Raw genomic sequence first — 13186 nt, 5'->3', positions numbered from 1 at the left:
CAGATCCTCCAGTGGGTTTTCAGTGGCAGTTAATCACAAAGGAGAAGATTGCCCATCCTTCTCTGTGGAGCACCTCCTGACCTCAAGCTGACCTCAAGCTGACCTCAAGCTGTGTGCCTTTGCAGTGCAGCTTCTTGCCACCAGGCCACCATAGCTCCCTAATCCAAGTGGATTAGTCATTGCTTGTTTTAGTATTCAACCCTTTTAAAGGGGGGAAAAACCCCCAACATATCTTTAAGAGCCAAGAAAAATATTATTTTGATTTAAGATTGCATTTTTCTTTTTTATGAAGTTAATTTTAAGTCTTCAACTCCATGGCACCAGTATTTCTAAATTTGTGTCATTTCTTTCATCTGATCATTATTAAATTAAGTTCACTAACTGTAAGAGCCTATTTGAATGTAGAGAAAAAACTTTTCACCAAAATCCTTCAGAGAAAAATGACTTTTTTCTTTGAAGTTACAGAGGTGATAAGATTTTAATTGAAAAAAATAGAGAAAAAGAGATCATTTTATAAATAGAATAAAAGGAAAGTAGAACAAAGCTCCATATTATTAAATAAGAATTTAAATAATTTACTTTTAAAAAGAAAATGACCTTATTGAAAGAGACATTCAGAAATCATGAAATGAAGCATAACAAGTTTTCTTTTTCTTTTTGAGTTTGAAGAATGAGTCATACTCCCAGGTTTTTTAGTGCCTTAATCTTGACTGAAGCACTGACACATTTTTCTAGGAGTTTGATCTAATCTTCAGCCTTTTGCATAACAGTCACACTAGTTAACCTTTGTAACTGGAGGGCTCTTTATCATAATTATTGTTGTTGCTTATCATCAAGTCAGAACTGACCCATAGCTGACCTTCTGGCTATTTTTCCAGAAGAAATTTAATCACTAAAGAAGAGATTGACCATTCTTCTTGCAAGGAGCAGCTGGGATTAGAACCACAAGCCTTCAGAATTGGCAGTAGTTTCTCCCTATTAGGCCTAATTTGATTCTTAGAAGGTCACAGTCATGTATTTTATCCTCTCCTGGTTATAGGTGAGGTCCTTGTTTTTCAATGTTGTATAATTCATTTTGTTTGCACATGGACATGGTACTTTAATACTAACATTTTGTTTTTTTCCCCATGAATATTGTTTTCTATTTTACTGCAGTTTACTTTCAACCATATTTAATAAACCCAATTGACAGTAGCAATATCCTAGCTACCAAAGAAACTGAGATTTAAAGTCATTCTTTTCTATTCTAGATTTTTTTTTTAATTTAGAAGGAATTCTTGGAATAACATAGAAGGTAGGGAAATGCAGATACAGTATTTTTTCCTGTTTATTACCCCTTTAAACAACTACCACTATGGATTCAGAGATAAGATGCAATTTGAGGAGATAGAAATAAGAATTTTCTTATATTTTGTGAATAATTTTACTGATAAATTGTCCATTTGGCTACTTAAAAGGAGAAATCACTATCACCTCTACTTTAAAGAATTAAAGAAAAAAATAGCTCAACAAAAATATCTTTATGAGAGTATGTCTAGTGCTGAAAATAAATTCTAGAATTTTACATAAATTTTTTAAATGGAGAATTTGGCCTTTCCCTCTAGTGTGGAAAATACACTTTTATTAAAGTCTATAGGCTGCCTTGAAAATATACACACTCAGGATTTGTTTGGTTTTTTTATATTTTCATTTTCCCCCCTTACTAATCTCTAAATGCCTATTATGCCTACTGTTAATTAACTCTCAAAACTTGCTCAGTTAATAGGATAAGCATGTGCACAGAAGGAGAAGAGCATAAAGACCCAGAAAATATCAAGTTGAAAATCTCAACTTAATTAATGCCACATTAAATGAAGCCAACTCAAATAATTTTTTTCCATTTGACCTCTGTGAAAGACATTTGTATTAAAATTAATGCAGTGTATAAAGAGAAGAGGCAAAGGCAACCATTTTCATCCCTAATATTCAAACAAAATAACACTACTTAATAGAACAGCATCTAGACAGTTCTTTGAATTAAATAATTTCTTCCTTTTTTATTTTTAAAACTAAAGCATTGATTAAGCTAAGAAATAGTACATAATTATCAAGCATTATTTGAAGAGACTTTCACTTAACTACTGTTGTTAATACAACATTTACTACTATTACGATAAAGAAGATATTCAGATGGCGAATGAACACATGAAGAAATGTTCAAAATCCCTAGCTCTAAGATAGAGGAAAATCAAAACAACTCGGAGATATCATCTCACCCCAGTGACAATAGCAAAATTCAACAGAGCAGCAAACAACAAATGCTGGTGAGGTTGTGGAGAAACTGAAACTCTTATTCACTGTTGGTGGGAGTGTAAAATGGTGCAACCACTATGGAAGGCAACATGGCGCATTCTCAAAAAGTTGGAAATAGAAATACCATGTGACCCAGCAATTCCACTACTGGCAATACACCCTAAAGAAACCAGAACTGCCACCCAAGCAGGTATATATGCACACCCATGTTTATTGCTGCTTTGTTCACAATAGCAAAGAGTTGGAAATAGCCCAAGTGCCCATCAACAAATGAATAATAGAGAAGCTGTGGTATATTCACACAATAGAATATAATGCAGCACTGAAAAACAAAACAAAACAAAAACTTGTGAAATATTATACAAAATGGATGACCATGGAGGACTTTATGCTGAGTGAAATATCTCAGTCAAAAAAGACAAAGACTGCATGTCACTGTTATAAAATAGGACCAACATGGGGGTTAAGGAAAACAAAGAAAAGAGGGGGTAAATAATGTACACAGCATTAAAATAGAAAAGGGAGAAAATGGTATAAAAGGAGTATATGATTAGGTATATCGGCATGACAAGAGTCCAGGATAAGAGCTGCATAGTAAAGTGGTCTGGTGGGGGTGGGGAGGTATAACAATGTATACAACAAAATGTATAACATTGAAAAAACTGTTTTGTTTTGTTTTGTTTTTAAAAAGTGTACTGGGGGGAGAGAGGCAGGGAGGAAAATGTGCTACAATGAATGAATGGAAATTCAAGTTCTTGATAAACTTTCATTAAAAATCTCAATTAAAAAAGAAAAAGAAAAACAATGACCTTATAAAATAGAACATAATGTGAATGAGTCTCAAAGACATTATACTGAAGGAAATATATCAGTCTCAAAAGCACAAATACTGCTTAATTCCACTACTATAATAGTAGGGTTGGTATGCGGAAATGGAGGACAAAGTGAGAAAACAATGAATAGACAATGAACAAACATTATTCTGGGATGAGTGAAAATAAGGACAATCTGTAAGGAATGCCTAACTGGAAATAATACATATAACAATAAATAGCATGGAATAGGATAAACATTACAAAGGTAATCCATTTTATTGAACCACAACTGGATCAATAAATAACATCATGAAAAACAGCTGTAAGAACAGCAAGGGCTACATGCAATTGTTCAAATCTGACCTTCACCTACTCCTCAAAGGGGAACTGTTCTGTTAACAGCATTAACAACACAAAAACAATTTCTATGGGGTCAGACTTGTCCCCTGTGTTCCTATACATCTTTCTATTTAAACCAACACTAACCTTACTGCTCTTCTGGGTCCAAAACCCATTGTAATATTTCACAGACCACAAAGACCCATACTAGGGAAGTTTTTTTTTTTAAAAAAAAAAGGCATAATTCAGGTTAGTAGCAGAATACAATCATTTAGTCAGGACAGGTGCTGAAATGTGCTCACACGCACTTTTGAGCCTCACAGCTTTAGACCAGTGTTACAAAGCTTAGACCTGCCCATTATGGCTCTCCATGCCTGGCTTTCACCACAGTCCTCCAACAAACTTGGGTAAAAGGCTCTTAGCTCTGGTTCAATGGTATATCTGTCCCAAAATCTGTTCTGTCGCTGCTGCTCCCATAGTCCCTGGTCTGACCGGCACCAGAATCTCTGGCCCCGAAGAATGTACTGAATTTTCCTGGTTCTCCCTTGCTAGTGGTCAGATTCTTCAATTCTGTTAGTGAATCCACACAATTTATTGGTGAGATGAGTCAATCCCCTTGTGGATAAGCTAACATACCCTATTCACATATTCCCACACACCCATATGGCAAAGTCAGTCAATGGCTATGAAACCATGTTGAAAGTTGAGAAGAACTTAAACACTTGCTGCATAAGTTCAAACACTGCATGATTGAATACAGAGTGCATCTGCACATCGAGAAAATAAAAATTCTAACCACTATACTATTGGACTACATCATGATAGTTGGAGAAAAGATTGAAACTGTTAACAACTTCAGATTTCTTGGATCCACTATCAGTACACTTGGTACCAACAGTCAGGAGATGAGGAAACACATTGCACTAGAAAAGTCTGAAGTCAGGAGGAGCAATGATGTTGTTTGAGGACTAAAGTATGCCTGAGTCCAGCCATGGTCTTTTCAATCACTTGTTGTAGTAGTGAGAGCTAGACAATAAATAAGGATGATAGAAGAAAAGAAAAATCATATCATTGAACCGTGTTGTTGGAGAAGAGTACTGAATATATCATTGACTGCCAAAAGAACAAATAAATATGTCTTGTAGAAGATGTAGCCAGAGTGCTCCTGGTTGGCAAGGATGGTGAAGCTTCATCTCATATATCTCACGTACTTTAGACATATTACTTAGAGGGCTATTCTTTGGAAAAGAACATCATGATTGGAAAAGTTGGCAGATAGTGAAGGAGCAAAAGACCTTCAGGGGGACTGACACAGTGACTACAGCAATGGGCTCAAGTGTGTTAGAGATTGTCATTAGTTAGAGTGTAAAATGGTGCAACCACTGTGGAAAGCAGTTTGGCATTTTGCATTTCCTTAAAAAGTTGAAAGTACAAGTACCATTTGATCCAGAAATTCTACTACTAGGAATAAACTCTAGAGAAATAAGAGCTGTGACATATACAGGTATATGAATACCCATGTTTATTGCATCATTACTCATAACATCAAAAAGAGGGAAACAACTCAAGTGTCCATAAAAGAATTAATGGGTAGAGAGACTATGGTACATTTACTCAAGTACTATGGAACATTGAAAAACAATGAAAAATACATTAATTATTATACAACATGGATGAATCTAGTGAGCATATTGAGTGAAATAAGTCAATCACAAAAGAGCAAATACTGCATAAAGGCACTGTAATAAAAGGCTAGGGAAAGGATAGATTTGATAAACATGAATGACTAAAGACCAGACCACACTATTGTTAGTTTCCATTGAGTTGCCTTGAGTCATGACTCTATGAACAATAGAGCTGAACCTTTTCCTAGTAGACTAGTCATGAGATAATGTCAAGGGCATCATAAATAAAGTGAATAAAAAGGAAACAAAACAAGAAAGAAGGAAAATAACAAAGAAGATTTCAGAAGAGATTCTAAAATGTACTTTCAAATATAAAGTAGCTGGCAGTAATTGAACCATGATAAAGTTGAAGAGTTGAATATTAGATTTCAAAGGGTGGCTGGAGAAGACAAAGTAAAGTTGTACAATGAGATGCATAAAAAATGGATTTAGAAAACCCAAGGGGAAGAGTTTCTAGGATTCTGTTCTTTCATCTCTTCTGAATCTGACTTGAATTTCTAAAAGTCCCCTGGCGTTGTACTGCTACAATTGTTTTTGAATTATCTTCAGCAAAATCTGACTTGTGTATTTTGCTGATTATAAAGTTTGATAATCATATTTTTGAGGGTGAAGCTAGGCTGCTCCTTGGAGGAAAGGATTCTGAGGCCTCGTCTAACACACACTGCGCATGTTGCAAGAAGAGACTGGTCCTTGTAGAGGGACATCATGATTGGATGGGCAGAGGGACAGAGAAAGAGAGGAAGATCATTGATGAGATGAATTGATATACTGACTGGGGTAATGAGGGTAGGTGTGTCAGAGAAAGTAAAGTTGGCACAGGATAGAGCAGGTTTTAGAGATGTTGTACATAGGGTTGTTATGAGTCACAAGTGACTCAATGGCCCTTAACAACTACCCCATGTAATAATAGAACATTTATCAATATTTTTTTTAGCAATAATTCTCTGATTTATTTCCAGTATCTGCACTTCCTGCATCATTAAGTTGTTATTAGGTAATGTGGCTCATAACAAATTATGGATCATGTTACAAAACTACAAAGTGCAGGACTCTTAGTTGTGTTCGTATGGAACTTGTCCATGGACCAAGTAGCATTAATTTGAATAGAACAAAGGATTGTACGGTTTAATATCAGGAAAGGTATTCTTCAAGATTTATATAATCACCACACTTATTCAATCTGTATGCTATGCAAATTATAATCTTCATTATCAACTTTCAATATTTATTTATATAACATACAATGAAGATCAAAGACTACAGGTTTCAGTATGTTTTAATACTGCAACATAAAGAAAACCAAAATCTTCATAACTGCAACAAAAAATGCCAAAATAAATGCAAAACTGAAAATGTCAAATATCTTATTGTAATTTCATTGTACAAACACTCAAAGTCTAGTTTTCACTGGGTAAATCTGCTGCAAGGGACTTTACAGTGTTGAAGAGCAAAGATACCTATTTGAGGGCTTATGTCAGCCCAAATATTTTAAATATTGGAATTATTGTTGTACTTGTTTTTGTGTACTATGAGTCAGAACTGACCCATAGCTGATCCTCCAGCAGGTTTTCAGAGGCAGTTAATCTCATGGGAGAAGATTTTCCAGGCTTCTGTACAGCAACTGCTGCCTTGAACCATATGATTTCTGGATTGCAGCACAGCTTGTTACCACTAGGCCACCAACGCTCCTTAATATTTGAATAGTGATGAAAATTGGATGCATTTGAAATATGCAGAACATTTACTGCCAGAGAAAGAATGGATCTTGTAAGAAGTGTAGCTAGGAGAGAGGATGAGACTTGGCCTCACATGATTGCCAGGAAGGATCAATGCCAGGAGAAGGACATCAATGGTCAAAAAAAGAGCATGATCACCAAAGTGATGGATTAATGCAGCGGCTAAACAATAAATGAAACAGTAAGAATTATGAGGACCACCTGGGACTGAACAGTGTTTCTTTTTGTTGATGTTTTCACTCTGAGTTGGAAGCAACTAAAACCAACAATCCTTCTCTGGCATTAATGTAAAGGATTTTTTTTTTTTTTGCAACTTTGGTGCAAATTTTCTCTTGCAGAAGGCATGTTATAATATGTACTTATTGACTCTTTAATAATGATTGTCTGTGGTTTAAGGAAAGTAGGTGTCAAGAAGTGTTTTGAGAACAAATAACTAGAAATGATGAAGCTATGAAATATACAGATGTTACTTTAAATTTCAATTTAATTGCTGCCCAATATGGATCAATTATTCAACAATATGAAAAAAGCCTTAGCTTTTCTCAAACATGTAAAAATAATGACTTATAACCTATTTGGGGGGATCTCTGTTACCTAGTGTTAAAGAGCTGTATTGCCAACCCAAAGACATACAGTTCAAATCCATCACCTGCTCCATGGGAAAAAATGGGCAACCTCTTCTTGTGTGACCTCCTGCCTAGGAACATCAGCTGAAGGCACACCCTATGGGTCTGTTCTGACTTGATGCTTCATAACAACAACATAAACTATTTAAAGTGGTTGTATGAGGATACATGATTGTGCTTATGTGAAATTTATACTTGGACCAGGAGGCAGTCATCAGAACAGAGTAAGGAAAGACTGCTTCGTTCAAAATTGGGAAGGGTGTACACCAAGGATGTGTCCTCTCTCCATATCTTTACAATCTATATGCAGAACAGATTACCCAGAAGGCTGGGCTCTATAAGGGGAAGTGTGGCATCAGGGTTGGAGGTAGACTCATCAACAATCTGCATTATGCAGATGACACAACCTTGCTTGCTGAAGCTGAGGAGGACCTGAAGTGCTTGCTAAAGAGGGTCAAGGACTGTAGCCTTCATTATGGATTGAAGCTCAACATTAAGAAAACAAAGATTCGAGTATGATCACCGCGGAAGAGGCTGCGTCTGCCCTCGGATCTCCGGGGTGCTCGGAGCCAGCGTGGCCTTGGAAAGATGCTCCCGTCCACGCGCTGGTCCAGCGGATCCATCAGCTCCAAGCCGAGCGCGCGCAGGCCTTCCGCCGGCTGGAGGAAGCCCACCGCCAGTATGTGTGCAACGACTCGCAGTACGACTTCCCGCGCTATCGGGGCTCAGTGCACGAGGTGACCCAGGCCTTCGCCGCCGCCTCGCGGGAGGTTCTGGCCCTGGAGGCTGAGCTTGCGGGGCCCCGCGCGCAGCCACTGCTCGCCGACCATGTGCGAGCCCTGCAGCAGCTGGAGCAGACCCATCTGGCCATGGTGGCCCTGCTGCAGTTGATGAGGGCACCAGAACTGAAGGACCAGGAGAACACCTCACAGACGCACCAGCTGAAGATGAAGGTAATTAAAACCATGGAGGCAATCAGCGAGGTTCTCCAGGACCTCAGGTTTGATGCAGAGTCTGCGGAGTGATCAGGCTCCCCAGGGGCACACCGAGGGAGATGGGAAACACAGCGAATGGCGCCCAGCCTGGCGGACTGCCAGCTGGCTGGGTCATGCCCCTCCAGGCTGCTGGACTCCAGCTCTCAATAAAAAGACTTTTCTTTCTGTAAAAAAAAAAAAGAAAACAAAGATTCTCACCACTGGGCAGACTGGCAGTATCATGATGGTTTATGAAGATATTGAGATTGTTCACAGCTTCAGTTTGCTTGGCTCTACAATCAACACTCTTGTTACTAGCAGCCAGAAAATTAAAAGATTAATTGCATTGGGAAAGTCTGCTGTCAGAGACCTCTCCAAGGTACTGAGGAGCAGCCATGTCAGTTTGGAGACTAAGGTACACCTGATACAGGCCATGGTCTTTGCAATTACTTGCTATACATTAGAGAGCTGGACAATGACTAGGGATGATAGAAGGAGAATTGATGCCTTTGAGCTTTGGTGCTGGAGAAGAGTATTGAATACACCATGGAATACTAGGAGAACAAACAAGTTTGTCCTGGAGAGGGTGAAGCCAGGCTGCTCTTTGGAGGCAAGGATTCTGAAGCCTGTCTGACATAGTTTGGAAATGTTGCAAGGTGGGATCAGTCCTTGGAAAGGGACATGATGCTTGGGATGGTGGAGGGACAGTGCAGGAGAGGAAAACCCTTGATGAGATGGTTTGATTCCATCACTGGGGTAATGGGGACAGGTGTGTCGGAGACAATAAGATTGGCAAGGCATAGAGCAGGGCTTAGGGCCGTTGTAAATAGGGTTGCTATGAGTCTCAAGCAATTCGACCGCACATAACAACAACAACATCATGAGGATACATAACAAATTTTTCACAATGTCAAATGCATAACAGGTTCCAAATATATATGTAAGCTTTTATTTTGTGTTCTTCATTCTTAATGGAAATTGGCAATTGAGTTAGAGTTATGAAGAATAGATAAGATTAAATAGGCAAATAAATTGAAAAGAAACAATTCTATGTTCTTCAATCCACTGTGGTTTATCATCTAAGCTTAAATTTACAAGCAATATATTTTCTTTTTTTCTCAACTCAGATGTTGGAGCTTGAGAAAGAGCTGCTGCTTCTCATCTTGCTTGGAATTTTCTTTTTTGTAGTGTTTAATAAATAATCTTTCTTAGGACTAGGATGTCTACTTCACAGGTAACACACACTGACAAATGAATTTTTGCAGTAATGTTTAAAAGAGGTTGGGCTTTTAATTCATTACAATAGAATTTTTAAAAAATGTAAAACAGATGTTGTTTTTATGTGTCATTGAGTTGCCTCTGACTCATAGTGACCTTATTATGTATGTAATAGCTCAGATGACCATTACACAAATTGAAGAGGACTTTCTCTCCCTTTAATTTTTAATTTGTAATCCTCACTTCTGGGAGCGCTGGTGGCCTAGTGGCAAGAAACTGGTCTGCAATTGTTAAGGCACCCAGTTCAAGGCCACTTGCTACTGAACAGGAGAAGGATGGACAATCTCCTCCTATGAGATTAACTGCTTCTGAAAACCCACCAGCTGCATCGGTTCCAACTCTATGGTACACAACAACAACAACAACAACAACAACAACAATCCCAACTTCTAATATTCCTTTCCTTCGACTTTTGTAATATTTTGTTTATATATCTTGTTGCTCTAATGTGCCCACTTCTGACCTGCCAAAGGGGCTCTGGGGGCTTTGTCCGTTGGGAGTTGCAATAGTTAACCTAAAGGTGGCATCTCTCAGCTGGTTAGAATCCACCAGTATCTCCACAGGACAAAGATGGCCAACTTCCTCTACAACAATCTCCTAGAGTATCATCTGTGAGTGGAGTCTGACTTGACAGCAATAAGTTTGAGTTATTTTCAGTTTGACCTGCTATTGGCTTCTTTTGTGCTGAGCTCAATTTTCTTTCTGTTGTCATTCCCTGATTTCAGCAGTTGTTTTTCTGACTTGTTTCATCACAATTGGAGAAAGATGTATTTCCCAAAGGAAGTCTTTGCCATCAGAGGGAAATGAATGTCTTCCTGACAGATTACATCAGGGCAACAGATGCCCCAGGAAGCAAGTCGTAAATGGTCTCTCTAATGTGTTCTGTTCCTTTACTTTAAAGTACTATCAAGGGAAGTAAGTTTTAACAGATTGTCAACTAGAGAACTGCAGAGTTTGATGTTTTCCAACTATTTATTTTGGAATCTTTATTTCAGAAGTATTGGAGAGTCTTTATTATGATCAGAGTGATATATGAGTAATAGACTTCAATATTTTAACTCAAGAGGAGTTAATATTCATGAATTAAAAAATGGGAGTATAATTTTAATATATATCCTTCTTGAATATTTTGGTCAATTTAATGCTTTTGAACTTATTCATGATACAAATTATCCAAAGATTCAAAACTGAGCAAATGGTAGAAATAGTGTTTAATGGATCTGGTTTTATTTATGTTGATGAAGAAAGGAAATGAAAAATGGTTTTCAAAACTGTCAATCCCATAAACTATTTGAGACCATAACATAAAAGGTAAACTTTGGATTTAATAACTTATCTTCCCAAAGGTACTACACTGGAAAAAGCTGGTGAATAAAGTAGAGGTCCTATCATTGAAGGATTCAACTTTTTTCCCGCCCTACCAATACACTCTATGAAGGGAGCCCTAATAAGGAGTTTCACCTAATTCAAAGGCAAGAAGATTACTGATGAAGATAGCAGGAAGCAGCTAAATTTTATACTCCTACACAAACTACCCTGACTGCATGTTGTTGTTGTTAAGTGTCATAGAGTCACAGGCGACTCAAAGCAACCCTATGAAGGAGAGTCTTTGATGCTTGGGTGCCTTTCATCCTCTCTCCAGGGTCATAGGGTTTCCGCAGGTGAACTATTATGGAAGTGGATGCCACTCCTCCTTCCAAGCTTGTTTTAATCGGGGAGCTCCACTCCACTCTCTGTCCGCATTGGGTAGCCAACCATTAACACATTTGACACATCTGTGTCACAGTGTTCAGCCTCACAGCAACCACAAGTGACGATGGTATGGCAACTTGTAGACCAGGGCTATATGACCTAGAGGAATGTCTGAACTAAAACAATGAGAGACAGGCCTGAGGGCCACGGATTAAAAGTCACCCACCTTTGGCTTGGTAGCATCGATTTCTGTCCACTGGGCCAGCTGATCTCTCTCTCTCTGTTGATATTATTGTTGTTAAGTGCCGTAGAGTCACAGGCGACTCATAGCGACCCTATGAAGGAGAGTCCTCGACACTTGGGTGCCTTTCATCCTCTCTCCAGGTTCATAGGGTTTCTGAAGGCAAGCTTTTATGGAATTGGATGCCACTCCTCTTTCCAATCTTGTTTTAATCGGGGAGCTCCACCCCCCTCTCTGTCCTCATTGGGTAGCCAGCCATTAATGCATTTGACACTTAAAAACTACATATTGTGATGGAAGAAATGTTAGCAGCACACAAGCTTAGTTTAAATGAAAAACGATTACCTGAAAACCATCCCTACACGTACATCTAGTTAAGCAAGCATGGCTAAAAAAAAAGAAGAGGAACAGTCCATTTGCACTCATTTGGGGAAAAACAAACCTAAGAACTCAGCTAGCTTAGCTGAAGTATAGCCATATTGGGATGTTTACAGGCTAAACCATATAAAACACTTCAGTTGTTTGTGGTTTTTTGTGTGAGGATGTGACCTAAATCTTGTTCTCGAAGGATATAGGCCCTTAGTAGATTAGCAGTCATGTTAGAGTTAGATTGCTACAGTTTTAATGCATTTTAATCACTCATGGTAGTTCTATCACTCATGGTAGTTTTATCTCCTCCCTTGATTAACTGCCTCTGAAAATGTGCCAGAGGGTCAGCTATGGGTCAGTTCTAACTCGATGGTACACAACAACAACAACAACATGGTAGTTCTAAGAGCTATCTTACAGTACACCTGAATTACAGGCATATCTTTTTTTTTACTTCTATTATGCAATATCAATTTTATTTCACCTTGGTAATTAGAATTTCTGGAAGTAGGAGTCGCATCCACTTCCCAAATGGCTTGCCTAAGGAAACTCTATGAACATTGCTCAGGCCTTTCGTTCATAGGGTCGCTATGAGTCGTCTACAGCTCAACGGCACCAAACAACAACAATGATGACGTAGAGAGAGCTATGTTGGCCTAGTGGACAGAAAGTTATGCTACCAAGTTGAAGATGGGTGATTTTAATCTGCGGCCCTCAGGCCAGGTTCAAATTGTTTTCCTGTCAAACATTCTTCTAGGTGGTATAGCACTGGTCTATGCATTGTTGTACAGAGGTAACTTGTGTTTGCTGTGATGCTGAACACTGTGACACTGATGTGCCAAACGTGGTAATGGGTACCCATGGTGGACAGTGTTCGGTGGAACTTTCCAACTAGAACAAGCCTGGAAGCATGAGGGGCATCCACTTCCGAAATGGCTTGCCTCCAGAAACTCTTCTCAGGCCTTTCGCTCATGGGGTCACTGTGAGTCATCTACAACTCGACAGCACCAAACAACAACAACAGCAAATCAGAATCTGGAAGCAGGAGTGGCACCCCCTTCCTAAACAACATGCCTCTGGAAACTCTATGTTGTTGTTGTTGTTATGTGCCATCGAGTCGTTTCCAACTCATAGCGACC

General features: G+C 38.6%; 2 pseudogenes; both read left to right on the top strand.

Annotated features, from left to right (window-relative positions):
• Positions 1–8008: 8008 nt before the first annotated feature.
• LOC102854305 lies at positions 8009–8518 on the top strand (annotated as a pseudogene).
• Positions 8519–8563: 45 nt separating this feature from the next.
• Positions 8564–13186, top strand: part of LOC102853898 — an 88027-nt pseudogene continuing 83404 nt past the window's right edge.

The sequence above is a fragment of the Elephantulus edwardii genome, unplaced genomic scaffold (genome assembly GCF_000299155.1).
Source record: "Elephantulus edwardii isolate Elephantulus edwardi_28Jun2011 unplaced genomic scaffold, EleEdw1.0 scaffold00109, whole genome shotgun sequence".
In the NCBI taxonomy this organism is placed as follows: Eukaryota; Metazoa; Chordata; class Mammalia; order Macroscelidea; family Macroscelididae; genus Elephantulus; species Elephantulus edwardii.
The sequence above is the reverse complement of the archived record's forward strand: the minus strand, read 5'-3'. Positions and strand labels throughout refer to the sequence as shown.